Source organism: Haemorhous mexicanus, chromosome 6 (assembly GCF_027477595.1).
Source record: "Haemorhous mexicanus isolate bHaeMex1 chromosome 6, bHaeMex1.pri, whole genome shotgun sequence".
In the NCBI taxonomy this organism is placed as follows: domain Eukaryota; kingdom Metazoa; phylum Chordata; class Aves; order Passeriformes; family Fringillidae; genus Haemorhous; species Haemorhous mexicanus.
Genome location: NC_082346.1, coordinates 48787142 through 48800313, shown reverse-complemented (window position 1 = coordinate 48800313; position 13172 = coordinate 48787142). Strand labels below are relative to the sequence as shown.

The 13172-nt window shown below is 38.8% G+C and overlaps 1 protein-coding gene across 1 annotated transcript in view; it reads left to right on the top strand.

The window, feature by feature from the left end:
- The window catches only part of EFCAB11 (EF-hand calcium binding domain 11), a 67568-nt gene extending 56206 nt beyond the window's left edge, over window positions 1-11362 (top strand). The window contains exon 6 of the mRNA XM_059848226.1: window positions 1169-11362. The gene's annotated coding sequence lies outside the window, so the exon portion shown is untranslated. The remainder of the gene's footprint in view (window positions 1-1168) is intronic.
- Window positions 11363-13172: the final 1810 nt, after the last annotated feature.

The window sequence follows — 13172 nt, the reverse complement described above, 5'->3', positions numbered from 1 at the left end:
CCTATAGCTGTTGAAATCTACTAATCTGCAATTTCCTTTTAAAGGATTTGGATGGTTTAGACTTTTTACCATGGTCTGTACAGACAACAAAAAGGGAGACCTGTTTTAAGCTGAAAGAGGGTAGGTTTAGTTTGGACAAAGTGTTCAGAGAAGCTGTAAATGCTGCAAGCATTGAAGGTCAGGCTGGATGGGACTTTTGAGTGACCTGGTCTTGTGAACGATGTCCCTGCTTATGGCAGAGGGATGGACTTGATGACCTTTAAATATTCTTCCCAACCAATCCCATTCTATGTTTCTATTATTTTATTTATTGAATGAACAATTGTAAAACTAGGGTCTTTGGGCAACAGCACATTCCTAATGGCCTGGCCAGTGTAATACACTGAAATCTGGGAGATTTCACACTGAAAAATACTTCAGTTAAGTCAAATATCAAGATTGGCCAAACATTAATTTTTTTTTTTTTACTTTTTCCCCCTGTCAAATAATATTTCATCCATTTATTCATTAATCAGAAGAATAAAAATAAATTAATATGTGCAGTACATCATAGAATAGGCAGTATTTCCCTATTAGGTTCCCAAAATAAAACTTGGTGTAAAGATAGTACATTAAGTTTGTGGCAGTGTTACTGTGTCTTCTATCTTTAATCAGCTGTGTGGGTGGTGGCTGACTAGTCAGAGTAACGAGCTGACACACAAAATGTCACAGTTCAAAGTAAAGCTTTGGCATGACTCTCATTTACTATAATATATCAGCTTTACACTTCTCTGGCAATGAAATGCCGTCTTAAAATCAGGATGAATTACAACTGCATTCTGCATTCCTGCTTTGATTCCTTAACACTATTCTTTGGGAAGGCTGCCCAAACATAAAAAAAGAGTCAGGACTGTTTGTTTAACATTTTGCATAGAGACCCCCAGGAACAATCTGAGAAGATACATTGTACCATTGTCTAAAAGAAATAGTAGTAACAATTGGGGGTTTTAATCATAGTTATTTAAGTATCCATATTTGAGCCTCTTATTTGCAAGAGGTGAAAAATTAGTGATGAATTTTAAAAGAGCGCAGAGGTTGCACATGTATTAACATTTTGTCTCAAAGCCGTGCAGTTCTGAAGCGAATCTCCTGATCTTTCCCACTTTCTGTGTGTTGGTTTGGTTTGCAGAGTCATTCTGGTCCTGCAAATCAAGATTCTTTCTGGAGAAGAATAAACTAGAAGATTGTTCTGGGCTCACATGAAACATGCAGAAATATCCAATGGAGACATGAGTCTGAATAATGACTACTTTGCAGCGCCAGGAATTCCCCAAGCCTTCCTCCAATATGTTGAGCAGTCCAGCTGACCATCAGCAACAAGGCATCCCATTCTTCATGTCTGATTTTTCAATGGAAAGACAAGCCAGTGTCACTGCCCTGAGTGTCCTCTTGGATTTGTTTCCATGGCTCAAGGCCTTTTGGACATTGATCAAAGTTAGAGTGGGGGTAGAGTTTGCCAATCTGCTCCAGTGTCTCTTTACCACACTCACAGTAAAGACTTTCTTCCTAATATCTAATCTAAACCTACTTTCTTTCAATTCGAGACCATTTCCCCTTGTCCTGTCACTACATTCATAAAAAGTCCCTCTCCAGCTTTCTTGTAGGATCCCCTCAGGTTCTGGAAGGCAGCAATTAGGTCCCCCAAAAGCTTTCTTTTTTCCAGACTGAACAAACCTAATTCCCTCAGCCTCTCCTACTAAATTACTAGTTTTGCACTGAAGTATTTGCTAATGTAGAGTTAGTCAGGGAGTCTGATGTTTAAACTTGCTTTGATACCCCTGCTGTGGAGAACATCTTGGCCTTAGTCAAATGATGTGTCTCACTGACCCCAGAGAGGAGTATTTCTTTGTGTGCTTCAGTCAAGTTTGCATTTGTTTATAAAATTCTTCTAAAGAGCCATTCTAGTTTATAGAATTTTAATTTACCATTGGCTTTACTATATGCAGCAAGAAGTTGAATAATGTGGACAAAGATGGCCTACAAACTAGCTATGAAAATTAAGACACCTACAGTGGTGCATCTTAGACTGACTTGCTGTGTTGAAAGATCTGAGATATGTCTCCTGAGAAAAGCCTAGTAGCTGCAGAATATTCATGCTAGAAATGAAAAAACTTTTAAATACTTAATCCTTCTTGGAGAAGAAAGCTGTGATAGATGTTAAATAATTGTGAAATATTCAGTGGCATACTGAAATGTAGCAGATGCTATGGAATCATGTTATAGTCAAACATTGTACTAATTTTGTAAGTGTCATATATTTGTTAGCATTCCTATTTCTGGCTAAGGGCAATGTTGAGAGTTAGTAGTATGAAATCTAGTGATAAAAGAGTACAAATAGCAAGTCATTTGAAGTTCTGCTCAGCCACTCTGTTGGGAAGGCAGCATACAGACATATGTGTCTGTCTCAAAAGGCCTCAGAAGTTGAATCACATGACAATCTGACTTTTGACAGTATTGTCGTGGAAGAGGAAAGCCCAAATCCAATACTGACATCTTGTGCCAAAAGCAAGCAGCCCTGAGATAGGACCACAAGTACCCTAGATTTTTCAAGTCCTCATTTGGAGGACAGGTAAGCATGACCTGATAAACTAGCATATATATGAGGAACATGTTTTAAGACTTCTTTTTATTTCTGAGAAGGTCTTGGTCTGAATCAATACATTTAATTAAATGTTTTGGGAGGGAAGGTGTTATTTAGTTTTTTCAGAGTTAGCTTTGTGAAATGGACACTTTTTATTGGATATTGTAATAATACCCTGAAGTCAGACCTGGGAAAATGACAGAACTGTACAAATGATGGAGCCAAAAAAACCTTTCTGGACAGAGACAAAATTTCAGCACATGAAAGATCAAAAGCAGAGTCCTGAAACTTAAGATAAATGCAAGAAAATTGTAATTGTGCTATGAGACAGATCTAGGATCCACCTCTTTCAAAGTGCAGTCTGGCAGTTGGTAGCAGTGATGATGTAGCAATAGGGCTGTAGAAGAGTGATGCCTCCCTGAAATGCTCTGTGTGTCCAGCAGCCAGAGGTTCACATCTCCCCTCCATCATGTACTGTACAATTGATGTGATTCTGTTCTCAATCACACTTGCTCCTCTCTATGTGGCTTTTTTCAGTCCTGCTTTTTTTTCAGTCTTTTTGAGATGATCAGAACTATGCTCACTACTGAGGTTGTGGAAAGAACTGTGGCTTTATATAGCAGCATTGTATTGTTTCTCATTTTGTGTTCTCTAACTTTCATATTAAGAATTTCAAATTCTTTCGTGAAATGGATGTAGAGTTAATTCAGAAATGTTAGGAAGCAGTTAGATTTCTCTTTATTTTTGCCATGATCATAATTCATAGATGATATATAATTGTACTATCATAAAAAATACATACATATATATGATGTGGTTCATAAATAAGAAATAAAAATTAGAAGTTAGATTATTTGTGATATTTAAGCACCTAAGCAAATAGGAAGGGAGCTCTTTTAATCTTCAAAATGATTGAAGCAGCTAAGTGCTAGCTTGTACTGAAATCTAATTGTACATCAGTTTGAAAACCCTGCAGGAATTAGCTTGCAGTTTTGGGGCTATTTTAAAAATTAGACACCTTATATGAATAAATAGGAAAAGGAAGAATTTTGAAAGTGAGACACCTATCATAGAAAGCCTCAGTCACACATTTTCCTGAGAACATGATGCAGATCCTCAGACTGGTACTTGATCACTGGTGGATTTATAGACTATAGAGCAATATAATGCAGAATGCTGCCTAGACACAAGGTTTGAGGTCTGAGCTCTGCTGTGGTGACACAGCTGTGCTGCTCTGAGAGGGAGGAGTCCTCCCAGCATCTGCCGAGGACCTCTGCACTGCTGTCCTGTGCTCCACCTGCCCTGTTAGGCAAGGGGTGTTCAGATCTGTGTGCTGTGCCACAACCTCTGTGTGTTATGATCAGACAGGGTCTGTTTCATATAGAGAGATTTGCTCTGTTCACAATGATCCATGAGAACAGCTGCAGATTTCTAAACTTAGCAAATCACCTACATTTACTGGGCCTGAAGAAAAGTGAGTCATGCAGATTTATTAAAAAATCATTTACTACTGAAGCTTATTAGGTGCTTTGACAAAGACTGGCCAGAAATTATGTTAGCATTGTTGCTATAATTAAAATGTTTTGCTCTTAATTTGAAAACTGTCATGATCTACAAGTTGGGATGTTGTGTTTAAATTTAGATCAGGAAAAGACCAGTTTTTAGACATACAGAATGGAAAGCTGTAGGTCAAGGGTGAGAAATCATGTTGAATCTTTACCTGAGAGCTCGTCATGGCAAAAAGAACAGTAGAAACACAAGAAAAAAATTATATTTGTAACTCTCTGATTTGTACCAGTTCTCCACTGCAGTGATTCATCATTGCAGTTCTTTGTTCTCTATGGCAGTTCTCTACCTATAATATAGAACAAAAAAAAATTAGAAATGGTGTACACAGGGCAAGGGACATGAAGAAATTCAGGCACCTTTGTCCTCCTGAAATAATATGAACTTCAGAAATGCCCTATGGGTCAGGTCTGTGGTCCATTAAGTTCAATAGCCTGCCTCCAACAGTGCTCAGGGGGAAACACTATTTGGAAAGAGCACAGAAGGCACGGTGTTGCCTGCAGTTCAGTCCCCTCATACTTCAGCATCCACAGACACCAGACTAAGAAAGATGGAGGGCACTCTGCTAGTCTTAAAGACTTATGAGACAAAACCCCCAAACATTTACTTTTACCAGAACTGCTAAACACAGACCAAGCTAAACTTGAAATGGCTGGGACCCTTCCAATCATAGTTGAAAAAACAAAAGCTGAACTCTGTCATAACAAAATGTAAACAGTCAGAGACTTTCAAAGTGTATTTATGATCTTTTATATAGATATATCATTCAGTATTCTTTTACAGCCTGCTATTTCTCCTAGGAAGCATATAAATGAGATTATATTTTAGCTGCTAATTGATAGTGTTCCACAGCCTTCTGACAACAGAGGAGATTCTTCAGTGTCAGCTTTGCTCTCCCTTGCACCTACTTGCTTTGAAATTACTTTTGTCATGCTTTCAGCAAGACAATAGCTCTTAACAGGGGCCTTGGTATCAAAGATGTAAAGATTCAAAGATGGGCTTACACAGAAATCCTTCAGTTATATTTTATTTCAAAACTTCTGTTTGAGTTAAAAATGAGAAAGTTATTTCTCTCAATGACATACCTTTGTATTTCACAAAGGTTTCCAATGCTGTTTGTGTATTGCATCAAATATGTTCAAATGTGGTATAAATAATGAGCTGTCCACTTAATTATTTACAGGTCTTCAATAATCTGCAAACTAAAACAATCATTAAAAATCATTAACATTATAATAATAAATTAAAAAATATATATACATCTTCTATACAACTGCTTGGGAAAGATTCCTTATAAATTTCTAAATGAAGTTATACTGCATTGTTTATTGTAATTTCAAAATCTGATGCCACTTAGTGTGGGATCAAATCCCTCACAGAGGCTGTCATATCACACCAACATTAAGAGTTGGACTTGATGATCTTAAAGGTCTTTTCCAAAGTAAATGCTCCCATGATTCTATTATTAATACAGCTGACTCATAATTCCAAGTTTGTTTAACAAGGTCTGATTTTTAAAAATGTGTTGATTGACATAAGGATAATACCATCCTGTGATTTCTGACTGGGTATAGTATTCTCTCATGCATTATCTTCACTTCTTATTTATATTTGGTCCTTTTTATGTCATTCTTGCACTGTAAAGGGATGTTAGAATGAGTGTTAGTGTGCTTTATACTCCGTTTATATTCCTAAAGTGGTATATAAAAAAAAAATTAAGAATATAAGCAAGGTTATTTTATGTAACTTTGTATGTGCTTGAAGTTGTGGGCTTCTCTGTGAGATTGCACAGAGTATCTCAGATTCCAGGAAATATTACATCTTCCCAAGTGAATGGCAATAATTGAAGTACCTATCTTCCATCTCTCACTTTAGAGGCTTTCTTCACTCCTTCTGTTACACAATCGTTATGGATGTGACATCCAGTTATTACATGAAAAAGTAGAGATTTCCAGGAGATAAAATCTCAATTAATACAAGGACCCTTTGAGCTGGGAAGTCTAGCTAAAAATTCTTCTGAAGGAGAATCTGAAGCCAAGACAAATGTTCAACAGATTGCATTTCAGTGCTTTCCAGAGGTAGCCTGAATCCTCATACTCTCACATGAATGACTTGAAATTAATTTCTACTTTTCTATTTACTTTCCAATAGCATGAATTTAGTTTACATTATGTTAAACAAGATTTGGACATCTGTTGATAAAGTTGTTACGTAAAAAGAGGTTTAAACATATTACATCTTTACCAGTCCTGCTGACTGTATAGCAGAAATGCTGATAGAGACTTACTATTCTTCTGCTTTGAAGAATAGACCTGAAAAGGACCCTGAAACAATAGTAGACCAAGCCTGTGAGTGTCACATCAGGCTGACCAGAGCATCTCAGGACAATTGAGAAACCTTGGAATATGACACTAGAAATGTATTTCAAGTATTGAGAGAGATATACAAACAAATTCATTTGTGGGTTCATACAAAAGAAGTTATAGTAACATAAAATTATTTTGGGTTTAGACATAATTGCAACAGTACTGTTATTTTTGTCTGCTGATTTGCATTCTATTTCACCCAATGTAAATCCAACACTGGCACCAGTGAAGGTAAATGTGGAATTCTTAAAAGTATGAAACTTAGAGCCATGTCTCACAGAAGTTACATACTACACATTTCTGAAGACCTGAGGGCTTGATTGGGACAAAAAGATACACATGAACTAATTTATAGCAGTGAAAAGTAGCTGAAACTGAGATGTTTTCAAATATCTGAGCTAATTTTTCTCTTGCTATCTGTGTCTCTATGTTGTGCTCCACAGCAGAAAAATACCCCTGCATATTTTTCAATATCCCATCCATTGCCAGTGGAATCAGAGGTGTCAGAGAAGATTTTATTTTGTCAGCATAATCTTGAATGCAGATGATAATTATGAAAACAATAATCTAGTTCCATGTCAGCTGTTGGAAGTTTTGTTGGAAGATTTGCAACTACACAAAACATCTTTTTACTTACAATTTATATTTCATTCATAAACTATTTCTGCCCAATAACCAAGAAATACCATGATGCCATTTTGTAGTCACTTTTCAGAGCACAGCAGTTAATCTAACTCTACAGTTACACTCTTACTGTACATTAGAAAATATATGTGATCTTCAGTTCCCTGCAGTATAGGGCTAGGGTTATCTGAAACTTGGCATTTTTATGCCTTTTAAAGCCATCATGCTGTAAACTGCATGAAATCCAGCAAAAAATCTGTTTTCTTTCCTTTAAATACAGTTGATCACTACTTCAGAAATATTTACCACATCAGCATCTATCCTTGCACAGGATCCTCGTAGGCAAAGTACTCTGCAACCATGTCTAAGAGAGTCTCTGCCTCTCAGAATAGGGTACACAGGTTCATCTTTCCTGCTGGTGAGATAAAACACTTACTCCACTGTTTTATGACTGATTTTACTTATCTCCAACTATGCAAATGCCACATTTTTGCATGTTTTGCAAAACCTGTTAACACCCCTTCCTGAATCAATCAACAGCAAACCTGAATATTTCACCTCTGTGAAATAGTCTCTGTTATTATCATAAAAATCACATGGGCAACAGTAGGCTGGCAATCTATGTTTGATGTTTCTCCTCCCTGCAGCAGATAATATATGTGCATAATTGCTCAAGTGCCATCTGGTTGCAACTTAAGATGTGTTGCTCATTGATAATGAAAGCACTGATTTGGTCCCCCCACATAAAATGGAAGTCTGTTAAACACAAGTATGCATGATTTTGTAGGACCCTGATATAAAAAAAGAGCAATGCCTTGTCAAAACCTTTTAAGAAATGCGTATTTAATAATAGTTTTTCTAAGTAGACTGAAAAATATGGCTGAAAGAGACCTGTCTGTTTTGGAATTGAAAAGTTTAATTGTTGCTATGGGCGTGGAGTGGCAGCATGAAGCTCTCAGCCCATTTAATCACACTATAGGGCTTCCCTAGCACAGAGGAAAGGAAAGGAAAGAGTGAGATAAGAGGTGGTTGGGGCTCAGGCCAGAGTGCACTGCAGTAAATGGCAAAGCTCTCTTTGACACCTGGGTGTATGGCACTGCCCTTGTCTGCTCAGAACATGGGGTGGTGTCAGAGCAATTGGGAAAAAACCCAGGAAGTGACAACTGAGCAAAATATTATTCAAATGCACGAAAGACTTGCAGATATGAGAAAAACCCCATAATAATCCTTTTTTTCATGTCCATTGATAATGCAAAAAGTAATGGGATTAAACTGTGGCAAGTGAGATTTACTTTAAAGCAGGGGAAACTCTCTAATGAACAGGGAGTGACTGGCAGGGATCTCTTGCCTGAAGCAGTTGTCAAGTGCCCATTAACAGGGAGGCTCTAGAAGAGGGTGAACACATACCTGCCAAGATAAGCTTAGCCCATTCTGCCATGGGGCAGGGAGATGAAAGAATGACCTCTGAGATCCTTCCAACCCCTGCTGTGGTCCTCTGTGTTCTGCATGGAGACTCCTCATCTCTCAGCCTTTGTAGCAACGTTTGTGCATAACTTGCCATTTCAAGGAGCAATGCCCTTAACAGTTTTTCCCTTTGACCAGTGTTCGAGACAAGAAAAAGGTGAAGGATTATGTGTTCCGTTTTTTAAAATCAGTTTTAAAATGTCCTTGTCTATCTGATAATATTAACTTTAAACACATATTATTACCATTTCAAATGTATGCAAAAGTAATAAGGGAGGTGACTAGCAGCTTAGTATTAATTTGCTGCTTTTATTTTTGGGAAATTAACATTCTGGGAAGAATTTTAATTGGACTTTTGTTAATTCTCACAGCGATGCTTTGGTTTTTCCTTTTGGGACTGGAGAGAAAAGTCAGCAGCTGGTGTTTGAGGATGCTAGGGACTTACACCATATTATGTCTAATATCTCTACTGTAAATAAACAAAATGAATAATTAAGTGAATAATGAGGTGTCCCAAATGAAGACTTCTCTGACGGTATCTGTGGAATGTTTGTATTCCTGTCATTTGTTCTCTGTTGGGCATCTTGGGCAGCACGTTGCCCATATGGATATTCACAATGCATTTTTTCCAAGCAGAACCCAGAAATAATATTAACAAAGGTTGTCAGATATGCAGAGATGTGTTTGCTCTTCAGAGTTCTATCTGTCTGTATGAAAGGGGCAAACATAAGAATAGGACAACTTGTGTCATGGCCCCCGGGACACTGACAGGCCTGACTGCCCCTGCCCAGCTTCCCCCAGGGCCACCCCCACCCTGCTTATGGCTCAGGACCCCATGTCAGCCCCCCAGGGCCATCAGCCCCTGCCCAGCAATGCCACAGCAGGGCTGGTCTCCAGCTGCTCGCAGCTCTGCCCAGCCATGGGCCCTGACAAGCCTGACATACCTCTGGACTCATGTTCCAACTGGTGCCCAGCCTGAGCCCAGCCTTATCCCCAGGGATGTGCCTCATGCCCAGGGCTAGTGCAGCCCCTGGTGCCACCAGCCTGCCCTGCCATCCTGGGGCTGTCCCAGAGCCCCCAGCCTGTCCTGCTGCAATGAGCTCCTATGGCCCATTGGGAGCTGCCAGGGCCTGATGCCCCACAGCTGCTGAGGTGGTTTAAACTCAGACAAAATGCAGACAAGCTACATTAGAGGTGTTGCATAGTCTGTTCTGATTAAAAAAAAAATAAAATCTGTGAATTGTTGGGCTATTTTACTGTTCTTGCTGCAGGGACAGACCTAGGATTTTGTTTGCCTCCTGGATGAAGATGTTCCCCCCCACTGGGTCCCCCTATCCTGCCTGGCCACCTGAAACAACACCAGGCCTCCTCTGGGTTTGAAAGAGGCAAATCTCCATCTTTGTATTTTCAGGACTCCTGGGAGACTGCTGCCATTCTCTCATCAGCTCGTCCCAAAACCCCAAGACTTGTCAGTTTGTTGAACTTGGATGTAATACTAGATGGAACTAAGAGAACACAGTGTTGTGAGGAGCAGCAGAGGGAGCTGGCATTGTTCAGCCTAGAGAAAAGAAGGCTCAGGGTAGACCTTACTCCTCTCTACACCTATCTGAAAGGAATTTATCCAGGTGGGTGGTGGTTACTTCTCCCAAGTAACAAACAGGACAAGAGGAAATGGCCCAACTTGTGCCAGGGGAGGTTAGATTGGATATTAGGAAAGCTCTCTTTGTGGAGAGGGTGGTCAGCCATTGAAACAAGGCTGTCCAGGGAAGTGGTGGAGTCACCATCCTTGGAAGTGTTCAAAGGTCATGTGCATGTGCTTTAGTGGTGAAGATGGTCATATGAGGTTAGTGTTGGACTCAGGGATTGTAGAGGTCTTTGCCAGCCTTAATGATTCTGTGATTCATGAATCCATACTTGGTGGATGCAGATGGTATCTTCCATACATAACAATTTTGCAATGGATGGAAATGTTCAAATCACTGGTACATGAGTGGCACGAAGGACAACTCTTCTCATGGTCCATGCAGCAGCTAAGTACAGAGCAAAGGGTAGGAGCTGCTGGCTTCAGCCACAGACCTGCTTCAGCCATTGCTGAAAAATTGCTTATTTTGTCTGTTCATTGCATTTTTAAAATATAAATCAGAAGTAATCTGGTTTGTTGATTTCATTTGCTTTTACAGAAAAAAAAAAAGGGTGACAACATGAGTGACTGCTTGATACCTCTGTAAATGTGTGGTATCAGGCAAAATGAAGGTATATACGCATTTTTTCCCCTTGAATATTTTATTAACATTCCTGTGATCAGAACTGAGCAAGCTGAGTCCTGAATTTCTGCTGCTGTGCTGGGGCAACAGGAGACACCTCCCTCAGCCAAATTTCTAGTGAACTTTCTGAAGACAACAATGGGGCAAGAGCCACAGGATCCCAAAGGGGAACACCACCATCTCCTGACTAACCTTAAGACAAATGACTGGGGAAGCCTGACCCTGAGGCACCTGGATTCTGTGGAATTAGTATTATCTCAGCTTCAGCTTTCCACCTTGAATGTAGCTGTGTGTAAATAGAATGCAAAGTGATTTTTTTTTTTTTTGTATATGTGATATGATAATTAAAGTTAGCATTTTCTCCACACTTGCTATTCTGAACAGTAAAGGAAAGCTAAATGAATTGTCAAGGAGACATAGTGGAAATTAATGATGGGGATAGAACTCAGAAGGGCTCTGGACATCTGGGCTCAGTGCTCTGCTGAACACCAGTAATTGGTTAAAGTCTGTTAATATCACCTTAGGTGAATGTCCTAAGCTTTCTCTGACAACTCGGCTGGCTGCTAGCTATGCTTTTGTGCCTTCATTTCCAGCCCAGGGCCAGACATGCTCTTTTCAATCTCCTTGGGAGGAAGGCTGAGTGGAATCGGCAGATGACTTCTGCAACTGTATCACCTCTTTGCTCTGTCCCTTGTAGCCTGTGCTCACTGCCAGTGATCAAGTTACCTGGTCACAGGTATGTAGTCCCCCAGTTTTCTATCATCTGCTTAGGGAGGAAATTTTAACACCTGTGCTGGAAAACATGTAAAATGGTAAGAAATATTGCCCCTGTCAGTGATGGAAAACTGCAAAAATCTCACTCTGAACCACAAATGTAGAAAAACAAGTTAAAAGACACCAATGCTCTGCCACAACATCACTAAGATTTGATGAAATGACAGTTCTTAAAAAAAAAAAAAACGAAAAGGATTTTTATGTCTGTCTTCAAACACAATCTTGAATAACAACTCATATTCCCAGTATCATGGCATGAAACCCTAGACATTGCAACTACACAAAGTATAGCTTGTCCAATGTTAAACCATCAGCAAGGACAAACTATTTTTAGAGTTGTCATATATTATTGCACCTGAGCTTTATTGGTCTTCAGATTAAAAGAGGTTTTTCTTCAGAGAAGTTCACTTGAATTTTATGCTCATTTACTAAGCCTTATGTTACTATTCAATTTATTTTAAAGCAGATTCTTTGGGGAAAATTAGAAAGCTAATTTGAATTGATTCTTTGGAGATTCAGGCTTAAATGAAGTGCCATAAAATTGGCAGTCAGAGTGAAAAAATAGAATTGAATTCTATACTTGTACTACTCAATGGACACAGGCACCTTGCTCTTTGCTGCTGCTTCTGAGGGTTTTGATGCAGTATATTTTAGACAATTTAGACACAACTAAGCGTGACACTTCGCTGAAATTTGTGTCACTAAAGAACCACAGAGTATTCCTTGTTCAAATGGTTTTTATCAGATAAATTTATGGCTGCAGGTTCATAAAATTTGTCATTCTCTCCAGGTTTTCAAAACTAATTTTTTTAATTTCTAGTGGCATTAATATTGGGTAAGTAATGGTGCTTTAGCATTTAGCTGTGGACTTGTCAGAGCAATGTTCCACACCAACTACCTCCCCTTTTTCCACTTCTAAGTGCACCAGCTCACATTTAGATAAGAATGTTTTGAGTGTCCAGCACTTTTAACGCCCAATTTAAGATATTCTGTGACAGGTTTGAGGTTTAGGTAGCAAATGTGTGTTTTGAGTTTTTTTTCAAAAACAAAATAACTTTTAGATTTTACTATCCCATATTGCAGGGCATCTAAATTTGTTAACATTTTCAGACAATTTAGGCCACCATGGTAATTTGTTATGAAATGAGTAAATGTTTTTACAAGTTTTTGGTCCATAGGTCAAGCCTGTAGACAGAAACATTTTAGACATCTAGAGGCATTTTTCTCTAGAAAAATGAGACCATCTGCTTAACAAAATTTATGCTTTTCTCTAACTGTTTGATGCATTTACAGGTTGGGAAATTCACAGAAATAATGGCTGAGGAGATGGTTGTTCAATTTCCTGTCACATAAATTACTGAGTAGATATTCATTACTCCATCCCAGTGCTGTGCTTCCAACCTAATCAGAAGAAGAAGTGAGGATTTAAAAAGACATGCTGGAGAAAACTCCAGTACACACTATTATTTGCTCTGCACATATGGCCCCATATTA